The following is a 17,119-nucleotide window of genomic DNA, read 5'->3' on the forward strand; positions in this document are numbered from 1 at the left end:
TGATAGTGCTTGCTCGTTCCTTTAGGTTGTTATTAACCTTTGCATTAGTCCTCGAGGTATGTGGTATTTCCTTCTTCCAAATACTATGAACCACTTATGGCAGAAGTTTGTTGGATCAAAAGATCACAATCAGAGTACTCTTGAGGAGTTCTCCATTGATAATTGTGATCCTGCCAGTTCTACCTTTCTGCATGGGTTACCCGGAAGAATTATGTTGAACTCGTTCGACATGCTAACCTATGCAACTACAACTCAGAAAGATATATGTTCCTTTGAGTTGTCCCTCTTTAGCTGTTATCTGACCTTCGTCTGTCAATTGTTGGTCAAGAGTAGTTGTGCATTGGTGTTATCGATGCCTATTATTCATGTGACTTGTCAAGCCATTCTATTCCGGAATGACCAGGAGAAACAAACTCCAGTACCTCATCCATATCTAGGATTGGGTCAAAGCAGTTGTATTCCGCAGATCAAAATGCCAAACCAGCTTTTGTTCTGTTCTACCTTGGAGCATTATCCTATTTATGTCAAGAATATCATAGGAACTGCACCATCTCTTATGAATTCTTGATGTAGTGATACTTCTCACCATCATTATTCATTCCTCGGTCCCCGTGTTGTTCTAACCGGAATGCCGACAAGTGAATTGTGATGTGTGAAATCAATACTCCGAGCAACTCATTGCTTGGTAGTAAATGGACAATATTCTCATTCTTAGCATGTTGGTTATTGAACTACAATTCTAAGATTGATCTTGCTACCTAGTCCATATTTCCTGGTGCACTCTTTGATTAATGAGTTAGTATTGTGTAAATCCCTCGCTCCCTTGATCATATCGTCTTGCCCTGAAAAGCGAGATTGATCTTGAGCTAAATAACATATCGGTGGTTCGTGATTTTCTGAATATTTTCTTGGAAGTATTACCAGGTTGTTCCCTGATCTCTATGTTGACTTCGTGATCATATTGGTTTTTCTCTAAACCATCCATTCTCCAAGAATCTGTGTTGGATACCCCTGAGCTAGTTGGTTAAGCTAAACAACAACTTGGAGAGTTGGGAGATGGAAGCTTGTCAGACTTAGTTCATGATAAGGGATATCTTTTTGTGTGTGTGTGTTGAAGAAAGATGATATCTTCATCGATTGGTCCCTGTGATCAGTTATTGGACCTATTGTCTTATCAACTTTGATTTGAGTATGGGCTATCGTCAAATCAAATAAGAACCAACGATGTTCGTAATGTTGTCTTACTCGTGGTTGATCCCTCGAGCATACACCATTTCATCCTTTGGGTCTGACCAATGCTATCACCGTGTTCACATGATGGTGGAAGTCCAGTGATATGGAAATTCCGATGAGTTGCTGTTGAGCCCATTGACAACATTTCATTTTGTCCATGGTTCGTGTTGAACATCCAGCTAGTCTTGGAAACTTCTATAAGCATTATCTTCATGCCCCGTTCATGAAGCTTATGCTTGGATGAAAGAAGTGACTTTCTCTAATTCTTGTGAAATTGATGCAAGTTGCCACCATGAATTTGAGAAGACTTGTTTTACCTCCTCTGGAATCATTCCGAGTCAGCCATGCACGTGCAAAGTATTCCATGGTCTGTTAGACTGATCATCTTCATTCCATAAGTATCCCCTAGCACACCAAGCCACTGATTGATTTGTTCAAGGAAAGGAAGTTCCTTCTTAAGAGCATGCCTTATGCAAGGACTTCAATATCCTCGATTATGGTTCCCCACCTGAACTCGGTAGTGTTTTATTATAAGACTACTACGCGGTCATGCTTGTCTGGGACAACATGTTCACATGTGTTAGCAGAACTAGCTCATGTTTTGGAGCTTACTACCATAGTTCATTTCCCCGAGAATCTCGCAACGTCATATCGTCGAATTGTGTTGCAAACTTTCATTTTTCTTTGTAGACTTGATGGGTCTGGAATGTCCTGACCCCAACTAGATCTGAATCTCAGGCAGATATGATGGTTGGAACGTTTCCCAAGAACTATACTAATGGTCTCTCAGTAACTCGGTAAGTGGATGTCGTGGCCAACACACCTAGCCGGAAGACCTATTATTGTAGTATCTTGATTGAGAAAGTTGGCCACCTCCCCATAAGGATTTCATAGGATTTACATCCATAGTTTTCCTTATGGATTCTTGTGCTTCCGAAGTCTGACCTTTACTTGATGGCCATGTTGAGCTTTTAAGCATGACAATGGTAGCTAGAACATCAAGGAGAACATTAGAAGCGGAGTGCTAAATGTCTCTCGGTTGATCATCCAGATTTCACTCCCTTGGCCTCGCTAAGGTGAAATATGAGAAAGTGGTGTCTTCCTTTGCATCTGCATTGTCCATCACTATTCATCATGGTAGTAAGATGTGTTGCCAGGATCCTTGGCACGGATGTTGGTAAGACCTTGATGAGTATGGAAATGCTCAAGTTCTTGAGAGCACACTCAGTCACTAGGTTATATCCTCGATATCAATTGGGATGTGCCTCCCGGTTGCCGAGTTGTTCTATAACCATAGTTTCCTTTCCGAACTGAGTATGCCATTTCCCGAACCCCTACAAACGATCATCATGAATTGCTCGATCTCCAAGGAGATCATTTCTTGTGGTATATCCTTTCATCGTCATTGAGTTGAGTGAAGATCTCGAGAGCAAGGATATCAAGATCAACATGAAGCAGGGAATCAACGTTCCTATGAGGGGCAATTGGATCATGAAGATCGTGTCAGCCTTGTACCCCCTCTGTCTTCTTACCTCACGTCTTGAATCTCGGGACGAGATTCCTGTTTAGAGGGGGTGAGTTGTCACAGCCCTAGAGTTTGATTGCATTTAGTTTCATAAGCATTCATGCCATCATGTTTAAATTTAATAAATTTGAAATGGGGATTGATAAACCCTAGCACAAATGTAATTCAAATAGGTTCGACCAAAATATTTTTCAATGACCTCAAAATATCCTTTTAAAATGTTCATGATTTATGGAAAAAGGTGAAAGCCTCTACCAGAGATGGTGCATATTTTTCCAGGACATTTTGGTCATTCAATTAAATCATTATGGTATTTGAGTTGGAGTTTAAAAAGTTACCATTAAATATTGGTTCCTCCAAATATTCTGAAATTTATTGTGTGGTTTGAAAATAATTCAAATATTCCTCACAAAAATTTACAGAATTAACCAAAGTGTTTTGGTTCGTATTTTATTTGCAAACATAAAGCAGAAAAATAGAAAACAGAATAAATTAGAAAGGACAGAGAGAGAGAAGCCCAGCCACTTACCTAGAGCTGGCCTAGTTGGCCCAGCCCACCAACCCCCTGCCAGTCGTCTCCTAGCTTCTGCCAGGAGGACGACGTCGTGTCAACGCGCGTGCAATCGAGCTCCACCTCCTGCTCCCCCTTCGCCGTGTCCTCGCGACGCCACGGAGACGCCTAGAGACCCCTGTCCTCTCTCTCCCTCGCCCGCAACCTCTCCCCTCCCCTCTGCTCTCTCCCCCATGGCCGATCAAACGAGCCGGAGCGCACTGACGCCGTTCGCCGTGGCCACAACCACTCCCTCGCTCCCTCTCCACGACCCCGAGCTCCGCATCTTCACCCTCCTCATCCACGCTGAGCCAAACAACCGGGGGAGCACCGCATCGCCATCCCGGACGTCTTCTTCAACCTCGGTGCCGGAGATCCCCGGCGCTTGATTCGTCACCATCAGGTCGTCCCCGAGCCCGCTGAGACTGCCATTCGACTCCCTGTAAGCTCCGCCGTCGTTACCCACTCTTCCCCGTGTTAATTCCTTGCTGTAGCACCGTTCCCCGCCATGACCGAAGCTCACCGCCGCCTGGCTTTGTCGCCGCCGTGGCCTAAGCTCAAACCACCCGCGCCCCTGCACCGCATCATGCTCCTGGTGCCTCCAGGAGGCCGCCTAGCCTCTCTACTCGCTCCCCTGCTTGCTGCAGCCCCGCGACCGCAACCAGCCGAGCTCCGGCCACCGCCTCGCTCGCCGCCGACGCTGCTCCCAGCCACCCCGCAGCCTCTCGTCCGGTCCAATGGATGCTGACGAGCAGGAGCTCCTTGCACATCCCCTCGGCACGTCCAGCCGACGCCGCATCGCGACTCCGGCGTGTCTCCGCCGTGCCGGATGGTCGCCGGCGGCATCTTCCCAGTTATGCTGACGTGGCTGGCTTAACTAGCCACTAATCACCGACCCGTGCCACTGACAGTGGGCCCCGCATGTTAATTAAGCCCGGGCAGTTTAGTTAACTAGTTTAGCCACTTTGACACTAACATGTGGGTCCCGCGCGTCAGGTTTGACCGTGGCTGACCGTGTTGACCTGCTGACGTCAGAATGACGTCGGGATGACTCAGTAAATACTTTCTGGAATTTCGAAATAAATCAGAAATGATTTATTATTTTCAGAAAATATCCAAAACTTCTAAAAATCATAGAAAATTAACCGTAACTCCAAATGAAACAAATTATATATGAAAAATTATCAGAAAAATATGAAGAATCTGTTTATGCCATGATCATGCATGTTTGAGCAAGTTAACCTCACTGAATAGGACAAATGATGATTAGGGCAATTTATGAAATAACATTTGGAGTTGGAATTTGATCTTGTTTGAGTTCCACTCCAATTAAATTGGCTAGATATTGCATTAGGTCAATTCAGTACCTTAAATATGTCATATCATTCATTCGCTTGTGCATTGCATTAATTGAATGTTGTTTATGTTCCCTTGCCGGTAATTGTCCCCTCTTAGTAGACATGTTTCGACGACAAGTTCGATGACACCAATGAAGAGTTATACTATCTTCGGAAGTGCCAGGCAAGCAAAATCCCCTTGTTCATTCCGATATAATCCTACTCTCTCGCTCCTGCTCTCTTTTACTGCATTAGGACAACAACGTTTCAATTGTTACATGCTGCGGTAGCTGAACCCCTTTCCTCTGCATGACCTGTCATTGCCACAGTAAATATATGAAACCCACTAGCATGAGTAGGAGTTGTTTGAGCCCTGATGTGCCTACTCATTCATTTTTGTTTGTCATGCCTGCTACTGCTTAGAGTTGAGTCAGGTCTGATTCATTGGGGATGAATTGGAATGTGGCGAACATGTCCTACTATTGAGAGCTAAGTGTGTGAACACGATTTGGTAAAGGTAGCGGTGAGAGGCCATGTAGGAGTACATGGTGGGTTCTCTCATTGCAGCCGTCCTTAGGAACTGAGTTCTGTGTTTGTGATCCATGAACAGCTACTACCATGCATTGGAATGCTTAAGTGCCCCTCTCGACTTATTAATCAACCTGATCTCTATCCAGGAGTTGCAACTAGTTTCTTGTGTTTGTAGGTGGTGTTAGTAGTCTACCAAGTGGCACCCGGTATAGGTGGGCTTGGGACAGACTAGGCACAGTGGCCCGGTGTACCAAGTGGCACCCGGATGGTGGGCTTGGGAACCCTGTACACATCATTTGGGGTCGTGAGTGACACACCAGCCGGATGTCCTTGCGGATGGAACCCGAATAGGCGATAAACCTGGACTAGAGACTTGTTGGTTAGTCACGTCGTGGCCGACTCACTCGCTAGGCTTCCACTTGAAGGTTGCCGAGATACACGACGTGTACATGGTGGTAAGTGGCGAGAGCGTGTGTGAAGAAGTACACCCCTGCAGGGTATTCATTATCTATTCGAATAGCCAGATTCCTCAGATATGGAAACTTGGACCCCTTGCATAGTTCATAGACAAGTGAAAGTGGATACTCTAAAATGCGCAAGATAAGCGTGAGTGCTATGGATGGCCTTCTCGTAGGGAGACGGGAGCGGATCCATAGTGGAGTATTGATATGGTGAATATGTGGACTCGTGTGCGCCACCTCAAAAGAGTTACTTGCAGTCGTAGTTTAGGATAGCCACCGAGTCAAAGCTGGCTTGCTGCAGTTAAACTCCACCACCCCTTTGTTGATACCGATGCATATGTAGATAGTTCTGATGTAAGTCTTGTTGGGTACATTTGTACTCACGTTTGCGTAATTTATGTTTTTGCATAGAGACTTCAGTCTCGCTAGTAGTTCCACGTGGACTTCGACGTTTAGCTTGTTACCTCAGCTACGATCTTGTACCCGTGGGAGGGTCTTGTAGATAGTCACGCTGTTGAGCCTTCTTCATTTATAGTTGTCTGTACTCAGACAAGTTAAGCTTCCGCATGTGCTTGTTGCTTGTATGCTCTGTATGTTGGGTCATGAGACCCATGTTTGTAATACTTGGCTCCTCGGAGCCTAATGAATAAATACTCTGAGTCGTAGAGTCTTGTTGTGATGCCATGTTGTATTGCACATATTGAGCATATTGTGTGTATGATTTAAATGCTTGGTATGTGTGGGATCCAACAACCTAGTTGTTTGTCCTTAGTAGCCTCTCTTATGGGGAAATGTAGTCTTGTGCTTCCATGAGCCATAGTAGTCCGCTACAGCCCGGTTCACCGGAGTCCTGCTAGCCCAGCACTACTGCTCCGGAACACTTGACTGGCCGGCATGTGATTCACTTCGTTCCTGTGTCTTTCCCTTTGGGGAAATGTGATTCACTCCGGAGTCCTGCCTAGCCTGCTACAGCCCGGTTCACCAGAGTCCTGTTAGCCCAGTGCTACAGCCCGGATTCACACGCTGCTGACTGACATGCTCGATGTGATTCATGTATGCCTGTCCCTGTAAGTTAGTGCCACTTTGGGTTCACGACTAGTCATGTCGGCCCGGGTTCTCTGTCATATGGATGCTAGCGACACTATCATATACGTGAGCCGAAAGGCGCAAATGTTCCCGGGCCATGGTAAGGCGACACCCGTGGGAATACCGTGCGTGAGGCCGCAAAGTGATATGAGGTGTTACCGGCTAGGTCGATGTGACTTGGAATCGGGGTCCTAACAGCGACAACGACGCTACGATGGAGATCAAGGTTTCTAGCCGGTGATGATGGAGATCATGACGGTGCTTTGGAGATGGAGATCAAAGGCACAAAATGATGATGGCCATATCATGTCACATATTTTGATTGCATGTGACGTTTATCTTTTATGCATCTTATTTTGCTTAGTACGCCGGTAGCATTATAAGATGATTCCTCACTAAATTTCAAGGTATAGGTGTTCTCCCTGAGTATGCACTGTTGCTACAGTTCGTCGTGTCGAGACACCATGTGATGATCGGGTGTGATAAGCTCTACGTTCACATACAACGGGTGCAAGCCAGTTTTGCACGTGCAGAACACTCGGGTTAAACTTGACGAGCCTAGCATATGCAGATATGGCCTCGGAACACTAAGACCGAAAGGTCGAACGTGAATCATATAGTATATATGATCAACATAGTGATGTTCACCGTTGAAAATTACTCCATCTCACATGATGATCGGACATGGTTAAGTTGATATGGATCACGTGATCATTTAGATGACTAGAGGGATGTCTATCTAAGTGGGAGTTCTTAAGTAATATGATTAATTGAAGTTTAATTTATCATGAACTTAGTCCTGATAGTTTTTGCATATCTATGTTGTTGTAGATCAATGGCCTGTGCTACCGTTCCCTTGAATTTTAATGCATTCCTAGAGAAAGCTAAGTTGAAAGATGATGGTAGCAACTACACGGACTGGGTCCGTAACTTGAGGATTATCCTCATTGCTGCACAGAAGAATTACATCCTGGAAGCACCGCTAGGTGCAAGACCCGCTGCAGGAGCAACTCCAGACGTTATGAACGTCTGGCAGAGCAAAGCTCATGACTACTCGATAGTTCAGTGTGCCATGCTTTATGGCTTAGAATCGGGACTTCAAAGATGTTTTGAACGTCATGGAGCATATGATATGTTCTAGGAGTTGAAGTTAATATTTTAAGAAAATGTCCGAGTTAAGAGATATGAAGTCTCCAACAAGTTCTATAGTTGCAAGATGGAGGAAAATAGTTCTATCAGTGAACACATACTCAGAATGTCTGGTTACCATAACCACTTGACTCAACTGGGAGTTAATCTTCTTGATGATAGTGCCATTGATAGAGTTCTTCAATCACTACCACCAAGTTATAAAGGCTTCGTGATGAACTATATTATGCAAGGGATGGAAAAGACAATTCCCGAGCTCTTCGTGATGCTAAAGGCTGCGGAGGTAGAAATCAAGAAGGAGCATCAAGTGTTGATGGTTAACAAGATCACTAGTTTCAAGAAAAAGGGCAAAGGTAAGAAAGGGAACTTCGAGAAGAATAGCAAGCAAGTTGCTGCACAAGGGAAGAAGCCCAAGTCTGGACCTAAGCCTGAAACTGAGTGCTTCTACTTCAAACGGACTGTCCAACTAGAAGCGAAACTGCCCCAAGTATTTGGCGGATAAGAAGGATGGCAAAGTGAAAGGTATATTTGATATACATGTTATTGATGTGTACCTTACTAATGTTCGTAGTAGCACCTGGGTATTTGATATTGGTTATGTTTCTCATATTTGCAACTCGAAACAGGGGCTATGGATTAAACGAAGATTGGCTAAGGACGAGGTGACGATGCGCATTGGAAATGGTTCCAAGGTTGATGTGATCGCCGTCGGCATGCTACCTCTACATCTACTGTCGGGATTAGTTTTAGACCTAAATAATTGTTATTTGGTGCCAGCGTTGAGCATAAACATTATATCTGGATCTTGTTTGATGTGAGATGGTTATTCATTTAAATCAGAGAATAATGGTTGTTCTATTTATATGAGTAATATCTTTTATGTTCATGCACCCTTGATGAGTGGTCTATTTTTGTTGAATCTCGATCGTAGTGATACACATATTCATAATAATGAAGCCAAAAGATGCAAAGTTAATAATGATAGTGCAACTTATTTGTGGCACTACCGTTTAGGTCATATTGGTGTAAAGCGCATAAAGAAACTCCATGCTGATGGGCTTTTAGAATCACTTGATTATGAATCACTTGATGCTTGCGAACCATGCCTCATGGGCAAGATGACTAAGACTCGTTCTCTGGAACAATGGAGCGAGCCAATGACTTACTGGAAATAAAACATACTGATGTATGAGGTCCAATGAGTGTTAAGGCTCGCAGGGGGTATCGTTATTTTCTGACCTTCACAGATGATTTGACCATATATGGGTATATCTACTTAATGAAACATAAGTCTGAAACATCTGACAAGTTCAAAGAATTTCAGAGTGAAGTGGAAAATCATCGTAACAAGAAAATAAAGTTTCTACAATCTGATCATGGAGGTGAATATTTGAGTTATGAGTTTTGTCTTCATTTGAAACAATGTGGAATACTTTCGCAACTCATGCCACCTGGAACACCGCAGTGTAATGGTGTGTCCGAACGTCGTAACCGTACTTTATTAGATATGGTGTGATCTATGATGTCTCTTACTGATTTACCGCTATCGTTTTGGGGTTATGCTTTAGAGAAGGTTGCATTCACGTTAAATAGGGCACCATCTAAATCCGTTGAGACGACACCATATGAACTGTGGTTTAGCAAGAAACCTAGGCTGTGATTTCTTAAAGTATGGGGCTGCGATGCTTATGTGAAAAAGCTTCCACCTGATAAGCTCAAACCCAAATCGGAGAAATGTGTCTTCATGGGATACCCAAAAGAAAATGTTGGGTACACCTTCTATCACAGATCCGAAGGCAAGATATTTGTTGCTAAGAATGGATCCTTTCTAGAGAAGGAGTTTCTCTCGAAAGAAGTGAGTGGGAGGAAAGTAGAACTTGCTGAGGTAATTGTATGTAACACCCTGGATGTAACTTGCCATATTTGTAACTCCGACTCTTGCCATTTCCGTCTTTAAGTTATGAGATTCCCTTCGTGGTTGGGTTTTGTCGTCGTTTTGCTTTTTGTTCATGTCATGCATTTCATATCATGTTCATTTTGTTGCATCATGGCATCATCATGTGCATCTTCATCTTAGCATGTTGCTTTGTGGCATGATCCTTGGAATCCAAGTTTCATCCCCCCCCCCTCATCACCACCTCTCCTTTCTCTTTTCCTTCACTTTTGCAAGTGCACCTCTACCCTCCTCCATTAATGTTCATCTTTTTCCTAAAATTCTAGCACCATGCCTTGAACCCCCCTGCCAAATTTCACCTCATTTAGAATTGTTTTGGTTGGGTTCAAAAATGCATCAAGATTGAATACTATTCAAACTTGCTTTATTTTTCTACCTCTAAAATTGTCCATACCAATTTATTTAAATAGAGCATATTTCCAAGAGCTCAGGGATATTTTTGTTTCTGCCAAATACCTCTCAAACCTCCCTTGACTTTTCCTTTTCTACAGCTATGAATTTAAATTTACAGAATTAAGTAAACGGGGAGAGCCCTCCTAGTGCAGCCACCTGGGCCTTTTCCCTCTAGCTAGCCAGCCCACTTACCTCTTCTAGCCCAGTCAGCCCATGCGTACAGAGGCGTCATCAACCTCCTGTACGGCACGCATCCATCATGTCCACGTCGACGCCCCGGTTGATTTGACGGTCGTCCGACGCCCCTAGCCCCTTTAAAGCATGTCCAAACACTACCCCGGTCTCTCCTCTGTCCATCCAGGCCCTCTCCTTCCCTCTCCACCGCCAGGTAAGTCTAGCCCATGCCACGCCGTCGCCCTTCCCACCATGCTCTGGCTGAGCTTGAGCTCGAGCTCGGAGTAGCTCATCGTCGCGCCTCTGACCCGCTCGGCCATCGTGGATAGGAGTGCCAAGTCCCTCTACGTCCCCTGCCTCCACGCCCACGTCCACACGGCCTCGGGTTCAACCTCCACGATGTTGTCTTCTTCCTCTTCTTCCCAGTCAGAAACCCGCCAAGTTCAGAGCTCTGTCACGCCGTCTCCGTTGAGTCTCCGGCCTCATCTTCTTGTCATAGGTATACGAGGTATACCCAACTTCTTCCCTGCTCCTTCCTGTCGTCAATAGATCACCGCAGGCGCCGCTTCGATCCAATCTTTCCCATGCTCCGGCAAAGTTGTATTTTTTTGGGTAGTTCCTGCTGTAGCGCGCCGTGCGTCCCCGTGCTCCGGTTCCCGCTTAGCTAGGTTGTCCTCGTTGCACTTGCCCGCACATACGCAGCCCACATGCCATAGCCACCATGGCAGCACGACAAGTCCGTGTATTGCCTCTGCCTGCTCCCGTCCACGCACACGCGGCTTGCGCTCCGCGAGTTTGTCTGCTCGTGCTCGAGCGTGTGCACGCGCTCCACAGCATGCGCGCTCCCTAGCCTATCCCACACTCCCGCCATGGCCTCCCAAGCCCTGCCATCACCACGGCTAACCTCGTCGGCTCCGTCTTCACAGCCGTCGTCTTCTCTGCCTACACAGAGAGGCTCGACCCCGCGCCCCTCCCTATCAACAGAAGTCACTGCAGCGTAGTGGTTCGCGCCACGCTGCTCCATCCAGGAGGTCTCGGGTTCGATCCCCATGGGCGTGGTTTAAACCCCCCCTATTTTTCTTTTTGCAACATACGTGAGTATGACTGTAAGGCCCCACATGTCATACACAACTAGAGGACCTCACCAGTCAACCACTAACCCCCCTCCTTCTCTTTTATTTCTTTTGTTCCAGCGAATTTCCATTTCTGGAAATATGCCATATTCCATTTTGGGCAGGTCCATTTCTGGACGTTTCCAAATACGGAAAATGCAATATCTGTTTATTTCCTTTTTAGGCAGGTTTCAACTTAGAGTATTTGTGAAGATTTTTCTGTAAGAACCCCAGCATATTATATATGTTTTGGGGCTAGAAAAATCTAATGAATCCAGTGGTGGCATCCATTTCTGCATTTGAGCATGTTTGCACACATGTCATTTTACATCATGATGTTGTTTTGTCATTTTTGTGTGATTTAATTCAAATATGGTATGAACGTGTTGGGCACATGGTTAGCTTCATTTTCATGCCTACTACATGCTAGTATTTATGTCATGTCCTTTTGTGCACTATGATGAGTGGAACAAGCATGCCAAGTTGCCTTCATAATTATGTTTATGCCATGCTCTGTTTTCTGCTAAGTCTGAAACTATTAATAAAACTTGCTATGTTTACATGGGTGCCATCCTATCTTCTGTGCCTTTTTGGCTCATGATCAGTAAGGGACTTTTGATCTATGCATTTAGTAGATTCATGACATGCCTTGTTTTGCTATGATATGTTCATGTAGCATGTTGTTTGCTTGCTCTAAACATGGCTTCTTGATGTTATTTCTGGCATGTTAGTATTTTCACTAAGTCTTTGGGACTGTTACCTTTTGCACTTTTGCCATGCTTGTTTGAACCAGTTCTAGTGTGTTTTAGCCATGGCTCAGTGTTCATGTTTTGTCAAGCATCTCTTTTACATCACTGACATATACTTTGTTGTTATGTTGGAGTGCAGTAGCTTAGTTTCTTGTTGCATTCTAGATGTCATCGTGTTGTTAATTGCAGAATTGTGCCATTCTTGTTTTGCTTCCCATTTGCAAACCGTGCATCCGTTTCCGGTGGTCTTTATATTGACTTCACCCGAAATCATCTCATCTTTCCAGCGGCACACTTGGTTTGCCAAGTTGATGCCTTGATCATTCGTTCCCTTCCGAAGCACGCGTATGCATTGCATATCATGTCTTGCATAGCATGCCATGTTTTGCATCATGTGGCTTGTGCATTGCACCGTGATTGATTATTGGTCCTTTGCTTGTGTTATTGCTTTGGGTAGAGCCGGGAGACGAGTACGTGATCGAGGAACCTATTGAGTACGCTAATGAGGATCAAGCTTTCATCAACTCTGAGAACTTTGCAAGCAACATGACCATACCCTCGAAATCACTTCTAACTTTGCTTGCTAGTTGTTCGCTCTATTGCCATGCCGCGCTACCTACCACTTGCTATATCATGCCTCCCATATTTCCATGTCAAGCCTCTAACCCACCTTTCCTAGCAAACCGTTGTTTGGCTATGTTACCGCTTTTGCTCAGCCCCTCTTATAGTGTTGCTAGTCGCAGGTGAAGATGAAGTTTGTTCCATGACGGAACATGGATATTGTTGGGATATCATTATTATATCTTATTTACTTTAATGCATCTATATACTTGGTAAAGGGTGGAAGGCTCGGCCTTATGCCTGGTGTTTTGTTCCACTCTTGCCACCCTAGTTTCCGTCATACCGGTGTTATGTTCCTTGATTTTGCGTTCCTTACACGGTTGGGTGTTATGGGAACCCCTTGACAGTTCGCCTTGAATAAAACTCCTCCAGCAAGGCCCAACCTTGGTTTTACCATTTGCCTACCTACCACCATATACCTTCCCTTGGGTTCTGCAGACTCAAGGGTCATCTTTATTTGAAACCCCCTCCCCCCCTCCCCCGGGCCAGTGCTCCTCTGAGTGTTGGTCCAAAACAGGCAACCTGCATGGCCACCTTGGGGCAACTTGAGGATTGGTCTTACTCGTAGCTTGACCTATCCGGTGTGCCCTGAGAACGAGATACGTGCGACTCCTATTGGGATTTGTCGGCACACCGGGTGGCTTTGCTGGTCTTGTTTTACCATTGTCGAAATGTCTTGTAACCGGGATTCCGAGACTGATTGGGTCTTTCCAGGAGAAGGAATATCCTTTGTTGACTATGAGAGCTTGTGATGGGCTAAGTTGGGACACCCTTGCAGGGTTTGAACTTTCGAAATTCATGCCCGTGGTTATGTGGGAGATGGGAATTTGTTAATATCCGGTTGTAGAGAACTTGACAATTAACTTAATTAAAATGAATCAACCGCATGTGTAGCCGTGATGGTCTATTTTCGGCGGAGTCCAGGAAGAGAACACGGTCTCATGTTATGCTTGAGCGTAAGTAGCTTCAGGATCACTTCTTGATCACTTTTAGCTTCTCGACCATGCGTTGCTTTTCTTTTCGCTCTCTTTTGCATAAGTTAGCCACCATATATGCTTAGTGCTTTGCTGCAGCTCCACCCCACTACCATTTCCTACCCTTAATCTTAAATAGTCTTGATCTCGCGGGTGTGAGATTGCCGAGTCCCCGTGACTAACAGATGCTTCCAAAACAGATGCAGGTGCCGATGATGCCAGTGTAGGGAACGCTACCGAACTCAAGTGGGAGTTCGACGAGGATTCGGGCCGTTACTATGTTTCTTTTCCGAATGATCAGTAGAGGAGCCCAGTTGGGACGATCGGGGATCTAGCATTTGGGGTTGTCTTTCTTTATTTTGGTTCCGTAGTCAGACCTTTATTTGTACTTTGGATGATGTATGGATTATTTATGTATTGTGTGAAGTGGCGATTGTAAGCCGACTCTTTATCCCTTTCTTATTCAGTACATGGGACGTCTAAAGATTACCCCTCTTGCGACATTCCTACCATGCGTCTATGCCTCTAAGTCGTGCCCCGACACGTGGGAGATATAGCCGCATTGTGGGTGTTACATTGTACCTTCTCCCGAATTGGAAAGTAGTAGTTCATCACAGAAATCAGTTCCAGTGATTCCTACACCAATTACTGAGGAAATTAATGATGATGATCATGAAACTTCAGATCAAGTTACTACCAAACCTCGTAGGTCAACCAGAGTACGGTCCGCACCAGAGTGGTATGGTAATCCTATTCTGGAAGTCATGTTACTTGACCATGATGAACCTACGAACTATGAGGAAGCGATGATGAGCCCCAGATTCCACGAAATGGTTTGAGGCCATGAAATCTGAGATGGGATCCATGTACTAGAACAAAGTGTGGACTTTGGCTGACTTGCCCGGTGAAAGGCAAGCCATAGAAAATAAATGGATCTTCAAGAAAAAGACTGACGTTGACGGTAATGTTACTGTCGACAAAGCTCGACTTGTTGCGAAAGGTTTTCATCAAGTTCAAGGAGTTGACTATGATGAGACCTTCTCACCCGTAGCGATGCTTAAGTCTGTCTGGATCATGTTAGCGATTTCCGCATTTTATGATTATGAAATTTGGCAAATGGATGTCAAAATTGCATTCCTTAATGGATTTCTTAAATAAGAGTTGTATATGATGCTACCGGAAGGTTTTGTCGATCCTAAAGGTTCTAACAAAGTGTGCAAGCTCCAGCGATCCATTTATGGACTGGTGCAAGCCTCTCGAAGTTGGAATATATGCTTTGATAGTGTGATCAAAGCATATGGTTTTATACAGACTTTTGGAGAAGCCTGTATTTACAAGAAAGTGAGTGGAAGCTCTGTAGCATTTCTAATATATATGTGGATGACATATTGTTGATTGGAAATAATACAAAATTTCTGGATAGCATAAAAGGATACTTGAATAAGAATTTTTCAATGAAAGACCTCGGTGAAGCTGCTTACATATTAGGCATCAAGATCTATAGAGATAGATCAAGACGCTTAATTGGACTTTCCCAAAGCACATACCTTGATAAAGTTTTGAAGAAGTTCAAAATGGATCGGTTAAAGAAAGGGTTCTTGCCTGTGTTACAAGGTGTGAAGTTGAGTCAGACTCAATGCCCGACCACTACAGAAGATAGAGAGAAAATGGAAGTCATTCCCTATGCTCAGCCATAGGTTCTATCATGTATGCAATGTTGTGTACTAGACCTGATGTGTGACTTGCTATAAGTTTAGTAGGGAGGTACCAAACTAATCCAGGAGTGGATCACTGGACAGCGATCAAGAACATCCTGAAATACCTGAAAAGGACTAAGGATATGTTTCTCGTTTATGGAGGTGACAAAGAGCTTGTCGTAAATGGTTACGTCGATGCAAGCTTTGACACTGATCCGGATGACTCAAAGTTGCAAACCGGATACATACTTATATTGAATGGTGGGGCTATAAGTTGGTGCAGTTCCAAGCAGAGCGTTGTGGCGGGATCTACGTGTGAAGTGGAGTACATAGCTGCTTCGGAAGCAGCAAATGAAGGAGTCTGGATGAAGGAGTTCATATCCGATCTGGGTGTAAAACCTAGTGCATCAGGTCCAATGAAAATCTTTTGTGACAATACTGGAGCAATTGCCTTGGCAAAGGAATCCAGATTTCACAAGAGAACCAAACACATCAAGAGACGCTTCAATTCCATCCGCGATCAAGTCAAGGAGGGAGACATAGAGATTTGCAAGATACATACGGATCTGAATGTTGCAGACCCGTTGACTAAGCCTCTTTCACGAGCAAAACATGATCAGCGCCAAGACTCCATGGGTGTTAGAATCATTACTATGTAATCTAGATTATTGACTCTAGTGCAAGTGGGAGACTTAAGGAAATATGCCCTAGAGGCAATAATAAAGTTGTTATTTATATTTCCTTATATCATGATAAATGTTTATTATTCATGCTAGAATTGTATTAACCGAAAACTTAGTACATGTGTGAATACATAGACAAACAGAGTGTCCCTAGTATGCCTCTACTTGACTAGCTCGTTAATCAAAGATGGTTAAGTTTCCTAACCATAGACATGTGTTGTCATTTGATGATTGGGATCACATCATTAGATAATGATGTGATGGACAAGACCCATCCGTTAGCTTAGCATTATGATCGTTTAGTTTTATTGCTATTGTTTTCTTCATAATTTTACATATTCCTCTGACGATGAGATTATGCAACTCCCGAATACCGGAGGAACACCTTGTGTGCTATCAAATGTCACAACATAATTGGGTGATTATAAAGATGCTCTACAGGTGTCTCCGAAGGTGTTTGTTGGGTTGGCATAGATCGAGATTAGGATTTGTCACTCCGTGTATCGGAGAGGTATCTCTGGGCCCTCTCGGTAATGCACTTCACTATAAGCCTTGCAAGCAATGTGACTAATGAGTTAGTTGTGGGATGATGCATTACAGAATGAGTAAAGAGACTTGTCGACAACGAGATTGAGCTACATATGATGATACCGACGATCGAATCTCGGGCAAGTAACATACCGATGGCAAAAGGAATGACGTATGTTCTTATGCAGTTTGACTGATAAATATCTTCGTAGAATATGTAGGAACCAATATGAGCATCCAGGTTCCGCTATTGGTTATTGACCGGAGATGTGTCTCGATCATGTCTACATAGTTCTCGATCCCGTAGGGTCCACACGCTTAACTTTCGATGACGATTTGTATTATGAGTTATGTGTTTTGGT

The sequence above is a fragment of the Triticum aestivum genome, chromosome 7A, assembly GCF_018294505.1.
Source record: "Triticum aestivum cultivar Chinese Spring chromosome 7A, IWGSC CS RefSeq v2.1, whole genome shotgun sequence".
Taxonomy (NCBI): Eukaryota; Viridiplantae; Streptophyta; class Magnoliopsida; order Poales; family Poaceae; genus Triticum; species Triticum aestivum.